General features: G+C 47.2%; 1 protein-coding gene across 1 annotated transcript in view; it reads left to right on the top strand.

Moving 5' to 3' along the window:
- Positions 1-370: 370 nt before the first annotated feature.
- LOC138851558 (serine/threonine-protein phosphatase 4 regulatory subunit 3A-like) overlaps positions 371-12259 on the top strand; it is a 75781-nt gene continuing 63892 nt past the window's right edge. The window contains exon 1 of the mRNA XM_070080798.1: positions 371-622. The gene's annotated coding sequence lies outside the window, so the exon portion shown is untranslated. The remainder of the gene's footprint in view (positions 623-12259) is intronic.

Genomic DNA, 12259 nt, shown 5'->3' with positions numbered 1-12259 from the left:
TAGCAGTGACTTTTACAGCCTCCATACACGGTAGAGAAGATGTATAAGACACCAAGACACTCAGAGAGCCACATAGAACATGTTAAACTTACTAAACAATGTTAAAACGTGTTAAAAAGTTGTAATATAGTGTTAAATAAGGGAGTCCGTGCGTGTGGCCCCCGTGGAGTGTTATGGTGAGACCAAGATGGCGGCGGAGGTTGTGTCTGTCTGAGTTACTTCATCTTTACTCCCTCCTCAGCCCTCCAGGGCCGCCCCTAAGTGCCCCACCCACGCCCACGCCCACTACCCTCACGCCCATCCACAGCGCCTCAGATGACCGCCCACGACGCCTCAAAACTGAGGGAAAAGCTGCTGGAAATTTAGCGTTTGTGAGGGAGAAGCTTCAAGTGACAAGACTTAATTAATCTAATTTTCCCCTTAATTAAGTGTACCAGTGAGCGCTTAAGCGCTCACTACAGACAATTTAACCAGTGTTAAGTGAGAGATACTATGTTAAGCCCCGGGAGATAGAGCTTAACCTCGTGTTGATAATCTCCCTTAAGAGGGTTATTTCGTGTTTTTTTTTTATTTTTTTCGATGTTTTGAGGGAGGTGTTGATCCGAGGTCTTCAGGGAGCTTGGTAAGTCTGTTTACTCTCCCTTGTTGGGCGGGGGGAGGGGGGCTGGTCTCCCTGGGGGGGGGCAGACAAAGACATACTCTCCCTTAGTTTATCTCCCTTAGTTTGTCTCCCTTAGTTTCTCTCCCTTAGGTTGTCTCCCTTAGTTTATCTCCCTTAGTTAATCTCCCTTAGGTTGTCTCCCGTTTCTATCTCCCTTAGTTTCTCTCTCTTAGTTTATCTCCCTTAGGTTGTCTCCCTTAGTTTATCTCCCTTAGTTTATATCCCTTAGTTTCTCTCCCTTAGTTTCTCTCCCTTGGTTTCTCTCCCTTAGTTTCTCTCCTTTAGGTTGTCTCCCACAAGTTGTCCCCCTTGGGTTGTCTCCCTTGGGTTGTCCCCCTTGGGTTGTCTCCCTTGGGTTGTCTCCCTTGGGTTGTCTCCCTTGGGTTGTCTCCCTTGGGTTGTCTCCCTTGGGTTGTCTCCCTTGGGTTGTCTCCCTTGGGTTGTCTCCCTTGGGTTGTCCCCCTTGGGTTGTCCCCCTTGGGTTGTCCCCCTTGGGTTGTCCCCCTTGGGTTGTCCCCCTTGGGTTGTCTCCCTTGGGTTGTCTGACTTGGGTTGTCTGACTTGGGTTGTCTCCCTTGGGTTGTCTCCCTTGGGTTGTCTGACTTGGGTTGTCTCCCTTGGGTTGTCCCCCTTGGGTTGTCTCCCTTAGGTTGTCTCCCTTAGGTTGTCCCCCTTTGGTTGTCTCCCTTTGGTTGTCTCCCTTGGGTTGTCTCCCTTGGGTTGTCTCCATTAAGTTGTCTCCATTAAGTTGTCTCCCTTGGGTTGTCCCCCTTGGGTTGTCTCCCTTGGGTTGTCTCCCTTGGGTTGTCTCCCTTGGGTTGTCTCCCTTGGGTTGTCCCCCTTGGGTTGTCCCCCTTGGGTTGTCTCCCTTGGGTTGTCTGACTTGGGTTGTCTGACTTGGGTTGTCTCCCTTGGGTTGTCTCCCTTGGGTTGTCTGACTTGGGTTGTCTCCCTTGGGTTGTCTCCCTTGGGTTGTCTCCCTTGGGTTGTCTCCCTTGGGTTGTCTCCATTAAGTTGTCTCCATTAAGTTGTCTCCCTTGGGTTGTCCCCCTTGGGTTGTCCCCCTTGGGTTGTCTCCCTTGGGTTGTCTCCCTTGGGTTGTCTCCCTTGGGTTGTCTCCCTTGGGTTGTCTCCCTTGGGTTGTCTCCCTTGGGTTGTCTCCCTTGGGTTGTCTCCCTTGGGTTGTCTCCCTTGGGTTGTCTCCCTTGGGTTGTCTCCCTTGGGTTGTCTCCCTTGGGTTGTCCCCCTTGGGTTTCCCCCTTGGGTTGTCCCCCTTGGGTTGTCTCCCTTGGGTTGTCTCCCTTGGGTTGTCTCCCTTGGGTTGTCTCCCTTGTGTTGTCTCCCTTGTGTTGTCTCCCTTGGGTTGTCTCAATTGGGTTGTCCCCCTTGGGTTGTCTCCCTTGGGTTGTCTCCCTTGGGTTGTCTCCCTTGGGTTGTCTCCCTTTGGTTGTCTCCCTTAGGTTGTCTCCCACAAGTTGTCTCCCTTAGGTTGGTCTCCCTTAGGTTCTCCCACACGTCTCCCTTAGGTTGGCTCCCTTAGGTTGTCTCCCTTAGGTTTGCTTCCTTAGGTTGTCTCCCTGAAGTTGTCTCCCTTAGGTTGTCTCCCACACGTTGTCTCCCACACGTTGTCTCCCACAAGTCTCCCTTAGGTTATCTCCCACACGTCTCCCTCAAGTTGTCTCCCTCAAGTTGTCTCCTTGGTATCTCCTTCAGGTGGTCTCCCTAATATTCTCCCCCCAAGTGGTCTAATATTGTCTCCCCAGGTGGTCTCCCTGATGTTGTCTCCCCAGGTGGTCTCCCTGATGTTGTCTCCCCAGGTGGTCTCCCTGATGTTGTCTCCCCAGGTGGTCTCCCTGATGTTGTTTCCCCAGGTGGTCTCCCTGATGTCTCCCCAGGTGGTCTCCCTAATATTGTCTCCCCAGGTGGTTTCCCTGATATTGTCTCCCCAGGTGGTCTCCCTGATATTGTCTCCCCAGGTGGTCTCCCTGATATTGTCTCCCCAGGTGGTCTCCCTAATATTGTCTCCCCAGGTGGTCTCCCTAATATTGTCTCCCCAGGTGGTTTCCCTGATATTGTCTCCCCAGGTGGTCTCCCTAATATTGTCTCCCCAGGTGGTCTCCCTAATATTGTCTCCCCAGGTGGTTTCCCTGATATTGTCTCCCCAGGTGGTCTCCCTAATATTGTCTCCCCAGGTGGTTTCCCTGATATTGTCTCCCCAGGTGGTCTCCCTGATATTGTCTCCCCAGGTGGTCTCCCTGATAGTCTCCCCAGGTGGTTTCCCTGATATTGTCTCCCCAGGTGGTCTCCCTAATATTGTCTCCCCAGGTGGTTTCCCTGATATTGTCTCCCCAGGTGGTCTCCTTAATATTGTCTCCCCAGTTGGTCTCCCTAATATTGTCTCCCTAGGTGGTCTCCCTGATATTGTCTCCCCAGGTGGTCTCCCTGATGTTGTCTCCCCAGGTGGTCTCCCTGATGTTGTCTCCCCAGGTGGTTTCCCTGATATTGTCTCCCCAGGTGGTCTCCCTAATATTGTCTCCCCAGGTGGTCTCCCTAATATTGTCTCCCCAGGTGGTCTCCCTAATATTGTCTCCCCAGGTGGTCTCCCTAATATTGTCTCCCCAGGTGGTCTCCCTAATATTGTCTCCCCAGGTGGTCCCTGATAATCTCCCCAGGTAATATCCAGGTTATTTCCTTGATATAGTCTCCCCAGGTGGTTTCCCTGAGGTAGTCAGGTTCTCCCCCCGACATTGTCTCCCTGATTCTCCCATAGGTTAACCCCCCTGAAATTCATATATTATTAGGTTGTCTCCCTGAGCTTATCTCCCTGTGGTTGTCTCCCTGAGGTTGACTTAGGTTGTCTCCCTGACATTGTCTCCCTCATGTGAGTTCCTACTTTCCCAGGGAGGATTATAATGGCTTGGTTTGGTGAGAAAGGGAGAGAGAGGTCCTTTGGGTAGGCTCATTGAGGGAGATTTAGAGATTGATGGATTTGGGAAGCAGTATTCTCCCTCAGAGAATATTCCTTCAGTTGAGTGAAGTAACCCCCACCCTCACAAGGGAGATAGTTCTTTCCCACTTTGAGGGAGAGTATCATCTCCCTCATTGGTGGAGGGTGACTTACTATCGCCTTGGGGAGGATGATTCTCTCCCTAAAGGGCGATGATTCTTCCTCATTAAGGGAGACAATTCACACTTCCATCGTAGGGAGATGATTCTCACTCCTTTGTGAGGGAGAAAGAACTATCTCAGAGGGAGATGATTGTCTAATTCACTGAGGGAGAATTTTTCCCTAGTTGAAGGAGAGTTCTCTCCCTCACCGAGGAAGACTGTTCTCTCCCTCACCGAGGAAGACTGTTCTCTCCCTCACCGAGGAAGACTGTTCTCTCCCTCACTGAGGAAGACCGTTCTCTCCCTCACCAAGGAAGACCGTTCTCTCCCTCACCGAGGAAGACCATTCTCTCCCTCACTGAGGAAGACCGTTCTCTCCCTCACCGAGGAAGACCGTTCTCACCCTCACTGAGGAAGACCGTTCTCACCCTCACTGAGGAAGACCGTTCTCACCCTCACCGGGGAAGACCGTTCTCTCCCTCACCGAGGAAGACCGTTCTCTCCCTCGCCGGGGAAGACCGTTCTCTCCCTCGCCGGTTAGAAGAGTAAGGTACATGTACAGGTATAACAATACAAGGTATACATGTACAAGGTACATGTATATGGTATACATGTACATAGTATACATGTACAAGGTATACATGTACAAGGTATACATGTACAAGGTATACAGGTACAGGGTATACATGTACAAGGTAAACATATACAAGGTATACAGACCATAGTTGACACCCATGACATACTACTATATAGAAAGTACCTTGTTATGTTGAGCATTTCCCGCAAATTATGTCAGTTTTGTCCCAGGATGTGACCCACACCAGTCCACTAACACCCAGGATGTGACCCACACCAGTCCACTAACACCCAGGATGTGACCCACACCAGTCCACTAACACCCAGGATGTGACCCACACCAGTCCACTAACACCCAGGATGTGACCCACACCAGTCCACTAACACCCAGGATGTGACCCACACCAGTCCACTAACACCCAGGATGTGACCCACATGAGTCCACTAACACCCAGGATGTGACCCACACCAGTCCACTAACACCCCAGGATGCAACCCACACCAGTCCACTAACACCCAGGATGTGACCCACACCAGTCCACTAACACCCAGGATGTGACCCATACCTGTCCACTAACACCCAGATGTGACCCTCACCAGTCCTCTAACACCCAGGATGTGACCCACACCAGTCCACTAACACCCAGGATGTGACCCACACCAGTCCACTAACACCCAGGATGTGACCCACAACAGTCCACTAACACCCAGGATGTGACCCACACCAGTCCACTAACACCCAGGATGTGACCCACACCAGTCCACTAACACCCAGGATGTGACCCACACCAGTCCACTAACACCCAGGATGTGACCCACACCAGTCCACTAACACCCAGGATGTGACCCACACCAGTCCACTAACACCCAGGATGCGACCCACACCAGTCCACTAACACCCAGGATGTGACCCACACCAGTCCACTAACACCCAGGATGTGACCCACACCAGTCCACTAACACCCAGGATGCGACCCACACCAGTCCACTAACACCCAGGATGCGACCCACACCAGTCCACTAACACCCAGGATGCCACCCACACCAGTCCACTAACACCCAGGATGTGACCCACACCAGTCCACTAACACCCAGGATGTGACCCACACCAGTCCACTAACACCCAGGATGTGACCCACACCAGTCCACTAACACCCAGGATGTGACCCACACCAGTCCACTAACACCCAGGATGTGACCCACACCAGTCCACTAACACCCAGGATGTGACCCACACCAGTCCACTAACACCCAGGATGTGACCCACACCAGTCCACTAACACCCAGGATGTGACCCACACCAGTCCACTAACACCCAGGATGTGACCCACACCAGTCCACTAACACCCAGGATGTGACCCACACCAGTCCACTAACACCCAGGATGTGACCCACACCAGTCCACTAACACCCAGGATGTGACCCACACCAGTCCACTAACACCCAGGATGTGACCCACACCAGTCCACTAACACCCAGGATGTGACCCACACCAGTCCACTAACACCCAGGATGCCACCCACACCAGTCCACTAACACCCAGGATGCCACCCACACCAGTCCACTAACACCCAGGTACCCATTTTACTGATGGGTGAACATAGACAACTGGTGTAAGGAAACATGCCCAATGTTTCTATCCTCGCCAGGAATCGAACCTGGACACTCACCGTGTGAAGCGAGACCTTTAGCCACCAGGCCACAGGGCACCAGGTCTCTCTTGCCTAATACTTATCTGTACATTTTATTAACATCTGTACACAAATAACCCGCTCATGAAAGAGAGAAGCTTACGACGACGTTTCGGTCCGACTTGGACCATTGACAAAGTCACATTGTGTGACTTTGTCAATGGTCCAAGTCGGACCGAAACGTCGTCGTAAGCTTCTCTCTTTCATGTGCGGGTTATTTGTGTATCGTTCCAGTCACGGTATTGTGCCTTTTTGTTATTTATTAACATCTGTGTTATTTAGTTATAAGTATTATTTATTTTTATTTTTCTAGGATCAAAACCTTACATTTGTGTACATGAAATTGTATCGGCCACTTCTCCGGCCACAACATGAGTGTTTTCGAATCATCCAGCAGTGCTCTAGTGTCCTCAGCATTGGAAATAAGTCACTTTGACTTTTTTTTTTTTTTGTTATCCTAGGTAATCCACACACATGCCACTATGTATGATAATTTATGTAACTATTTGTGTGTACCTGTACCTGCATAAACTTACTTATTTGCCTATTTTTGTCTGGTCAGTAAATATACCCTCGTTGCTGTTTATTCCCTTGTCACTGTCATGGGGATTGTGAACAAAGACAGCCCCAGCATTCACCCCTGTGGAACACCACATATACCGTATTTCACGGCTTATTAGACTCATTTTTTTTTTTTTCATAAAATGTCTCCAAAAACCAGCCTGCGTCCTTTGAGCTGAAGGCCAGTGACGGGGAGCTATAAGTTTGGGGTGTGGGGTGGGCTGTAGCTCTCCCAGTTGCGTCCGATGCCGAGCCATTGAAACTAAAACAAGTCTTATGAGCTGTGTCTTACAAGCCGCGAAATACGGTAATAAGTGCAAGTATGTATATAAGTAAGTTTGTTTAGGCACAGGTACATATAACTAGTTATCATACATAGTGTAAATTACCCACCAGGATAACTCAGAAAAGTCAGACTAAGTGACTTATTTCCATTGTCAGTATTGATACTGAAAAATGGGTCTAGCTGACATCAGTGATATATAGAAAATCCCTTGTTATGCAGAGCATTTCTCGCAAATTAGATCAATTTTGTCCCAGGATGCGACCCACACAAGTCCACTAACACCCAGGTACCTGTTTTATTGATAGGTGAACAGGGACAGCAGGTGTCTTAAGGAGAGACATCCTAATGTTTCCACCCGTACTGGGGATGGAGCCACGGATCTTAATGTGTGAGCTGACTGCACTACCAACCCAGCTACAGATGTAGATGCCATGTAGAGTAGCATATTGCAGTGTAATGCTCCTAGAACAGTGAAACCACATGTATCTTCCATCCACAGGTGTTCACAACACATGTTGCACCAAACTTGTAATGTGCAACACTGATGTAGCATCAGTCATTGATCCACGTGGATAAGCCTGAAATAGTCCCAAATCGTGTTGCAAATCAACTCCGGCTACAGGAGAAACCAATTAAAGTTAAAAATAACTTAGATACTCTCATTGCCTGATAAGAGGATAAGACACGATAGCCAAGACACACTAAATCGTAATGACACGATTGCAAACAAACCGTACCACAGGTGGGGTTTGAACCCACGGTCAGAGTCTCAAAACTCCAGACCGTCGCGTTAGCCACTGGACCAGCTATCTTGATAACCAAGCTTAATAACCAAAGAATATTACACAAGAGGGAGGGGTGTTAATGTTGCAGTTTAAAAACTGTAGTGTAGCACCCTTCTGGCAAGATAGTGATGGAGTGAATGATGGTGAAAGTTTTTCTTTTTCGGGCCACCCTGCCTTGGTGGGAATCGGCCAGTGTGATAATATTAATAAAAAAAATATGAGGAAGACAGAATAGGGAAGGAATATATTTTAAAGACAAGCAACAAGGAGAACAAGATGACAGAACATTAAAGCTGTGGCAGAGGTGCTCTGAAAACAAACACACACACACACACACACACACACACACACACACACACACACACACACACACACACTCACACTCACACACACTCACACTCACACTCACACTCACACTCACACTCTCACACTCACACTCTCACACTCTCTCTCACACACTCTCACACACTCTCTCACACTCTCTCACACTCTCACACACTCTCACACACTCTCACACACTCTCTCACACTCTCTCACACTCTCTCACACTCTCTCACACTCTCTCACACTCTCTCACACTCTCACACACTCTCTCACACTCTCTCACACTCTCTCACACTCTCTCACACTCTCTCACACTCTCTCACACTCTCTCACACTCTCTCACACTCTCTCACACTCTCTCACACTCTCTCACACTCTCTCACACTCTCTCACACTCTCACACACTCTCACACACTCTCACACACTCTCACACACTCTCACACACTCTCACACACTCTCACACACTCTCACACACTCTCACACACTCTCACACACTCTCACACACTCACACACACACACACTCACACACTCTCACACACTCTCACACACTCTCACACACTCTCACACACTCTCACACACTCTCACACACTCACACACTCTCACACACTCTCACACACTCTCACACTCACACACTCTCACACACTCTCTCACACTCTCTCACACTCTCTCACACTCTCACACACTCTCACACACTCTCACACTCTCACACACTCTCACTCTCTCACACTCTCACACACTCACACACTCTCTCTCTCTCTCTCTCTCTCTCTCTCTGTCTCTGTCTCTCTCTCTCTCTCTCTCTCTCTCTCTCTCTCTCTCTCTCTCTCTCTCTCTCTCTCTCTCTCTCACTCACTCACTCACACTAATAAATTGATTTACCCAGATAATACATGGTATAGAGATTAAATAATGCTGACATCATCGTGATAAACACTTAAGTTGTCATAGAAAAAACAATATATACAATTTATTTTGGAGATATGTATAATTTAACCCTTTCAGGGTTTCATCCGTACTAGAACTGCTTATGCGCCAGGGTCCTTGACGTACTAGTACGCAAAAATTCTAGCACCTTCAAATTTAGTGAGAGAAAGCTGGTAGGCCTACATATGAAAGAATGGGTCTATGTGGTCGGTGTGCGTAGTATAAAAAAAAATCCTGCAGCACACAGTGCAAAATGAGAAAAAAAAAACTTTGACCGTGTTTTTGGATTAAAACAGCGACTTTGCACTGTATTTTCGTATGGTATTTATTGTTGTATTTTAGTTTTCCTGGTCTCATTTTATAGAATGGAAGACATATTACAGAAATTGAGATGATTTTGACTGGTTTTACAATGAAAAGTACCTTGAAATTGAGCTCAAAGTAGCAGAAATATTTGATTTTTACCAAAGTTCAAAAGTAAACAAATCATGCCAAGCGTCCAATACACGTCAACTGGTGAGTCTAATATTCTTTCACAAGTGCGCTGATATTATTTATACCATTTGTACACTAATGCAGTAGTCTGCATAACAGTAAATCTTCTATTTTTTGTGAGAATAAAAATTCAAAGTGGAAATCCAAAGAATGTAAGAGGGGCCTTGAGACGTGACTAATGAACAGAGAACTTGTTATTTTAGTGCCAGGAATGTCTTTCTTGTTTATTCTGGACCCTATTTGGAAATTGGCATCTTTTGAAAATTGTGCGAAATTGGCAAAATTGCTAAATTCTGACCACTGTATTGGATAGTTGAAATCGGTAAATGGGTGGTTTCTTGTACTCATTCAATAGAAGAAATGGAGTTCTAGCAAAATAGTTATGATTTTTGTCGACTAGTACACTGAAATTGGCCGAAAATAGGGCTCAAAGTGGGCAAAATCGCCGATGCATAAACATCGTCGAGACCGCTAACTTCGCGAGAGCATAATTCCGTAAGTTTTTCCATAAAATTTCATACCTTTGGTGTCATTATGATCGGGAAAAGATTCTCTATCTTTTCATACGATTTTTTTTTTTAAATTTGGTGGACCCTGAGAACAAGTCTTTGAGAGGGCCTGTGGACCCTGAAAGGGTTAAGAAACCTTAAAATAACTGATGGATTAGTTAATGTTAAATTGTACTAATTCTCGTCGTAACATGATTGAGTTGTCAATGATATGCTAAGTACAAGATAATTTTAACAAAATTGTGATTATTGCAACAACCATGTTAGATTATGTAAGTAATTAGTGTGACGTCACTTGTGCGGTGATAAGATAACTGGTGATAATTTTAAGTAGGGAAATTGACTATCACAATGGAAGTAGCAAAATGAATGAAGTAATGGGAGGGGAATAGTGTGCAAGAGTAGATAGTGTTAAAAAACACACTAGAAATATTGAGATATGGGGGATCAAGAGGTGGCAGCAGCTGTGCTTTTGTACACCCATCTACCTGATAGACGGGCCTGGTCTCCAACCGAGCCACTCATCCTTGATAACCACTACAATATTTCTCCTGACTCAGGAAATCGTAATGACACGATTGCAAACAAACCATACCACGGGCGGGATTTGAAACCCGCGGTCAGAGAGTCTCAAAACTCCAGTGGCCAGTGGCTAACGCGACTGTCTGGAGTTTTGAGACTCTCTGACCTCGGGTTCAAATCCCGCCTGTGGTATGGTTTATATTTCTCCTATGAAGATCTTTCTATTTTTCTCCACTTACCATAATTCTAATTCAGTTTCAATCTTCTTTTCATAAACCACGCAGCATTTTAAACCGTTGATATTTTGCAATGATGTTTTACACCCAGAGAAGCATGTTGCTCATCCATATTTGTGCCACACACACTAATAGCAAGGACGTATTAGCCTTGAGACAAGTCACAAATGGTCTCACTACCTGTAATATTGAGGTGGTATTAGCCTTGAGACAAGTCGCAAATGGTCTCACTACCTTTAACCCCTTGACTGTCGCAACCTCCAATCCTGAGGTGTCTCCTGGTGTTGCAAAAATTAAAAAAAAAATTATTTTTTCTTATGAAATAATAGAGAATCTTTTTCCGATTGTAATGACACCAAAAAAAAAAAAAAGCGAAATTTGATGGAAAACTGACGGAATTACACTCGTGAAGTTAGCGACCTTGGCGATATTTACAAATTGAAGAGCATTTCTGGCAGCTTAGGTTAATTTTGACCCCAGGATGCCACCCACACCAGTGGATTAACACCCAGGTACCTACTTACTGCTAGGTGAGCAGTGACAGCAGGTGTCATAAAGAAGCATGCCCACTAGTGTTTCCAGCCAGTGTCAGTGATAAGGTTCAGAGGCCCCCCCCCCCCCCACACACACAGTCACACACACACACAGTCACACACACACACAGTCACACACACACAGTCACACACACACACAGTCACACACACACACACAGTCACACACACACAGTCACACACACACACAGTCACACACACAGTCACACACACACACACACACACACACACACACACACACACACACACACACACACACACACACACACATACATACACACACACACACACACACATACACATACACACACACACACACACATACACATACACACACACACACACACACACACACACACACACACACACACACACAGTCACACACACACACAGAGTCACACACACACAGAGTCACACACACACACAGAGTCACACACACACACAGTCACACACACACACACAGTCACACACACACACAGTCACACACACACACACACCCACACACACACACACACACACACACACACACACACACACACACACACACACACACAGTCACACACACACACAGTCACACACACACACAGTCACACACACACACACACACACACACACACACACACACAGTCACACACACAGTCACACACACACACACACACACACACACACACACACACACACACACACACACACACACGCACACAGTCACACACACACACACTCACACACACACACTCACACACACGCACACACACACACACACACAGTCACACACACACAGTCACACACACACACACACACACACACACACACACACACACACACACACACACACACACACAGTCACACACACACACACACACACACACACACACACACACACACACACAGTCACACACACACACAGTCACACACACACACACAGTCACACACACACACAGTCACACACACACAGTCACACACACACACACACAGTCACACACACACACACACACACACACACACACACACACACACACACACACACACA

This window comes from Cherax quadricarinatus, unplaced genomic scaffold (genome assembly GCF_038502225.1).
Source record: "Cherax quadricarinatus isolate ZL_2023a unplaced genomic scaffold, ASM3850222v1 Contig987, whole genome shotgun sequence".
Taxonomy (NCBI): domain Eukaryota; kingdom Metazoa; phylum Arthropoda; class Malacostraca; order Decapoda; family Parastacidae; genus Cherax; species Cherax quadricarinatus.
This window is presented reverse-complemented; position numbering and strand designations above follow the sequence as displayed.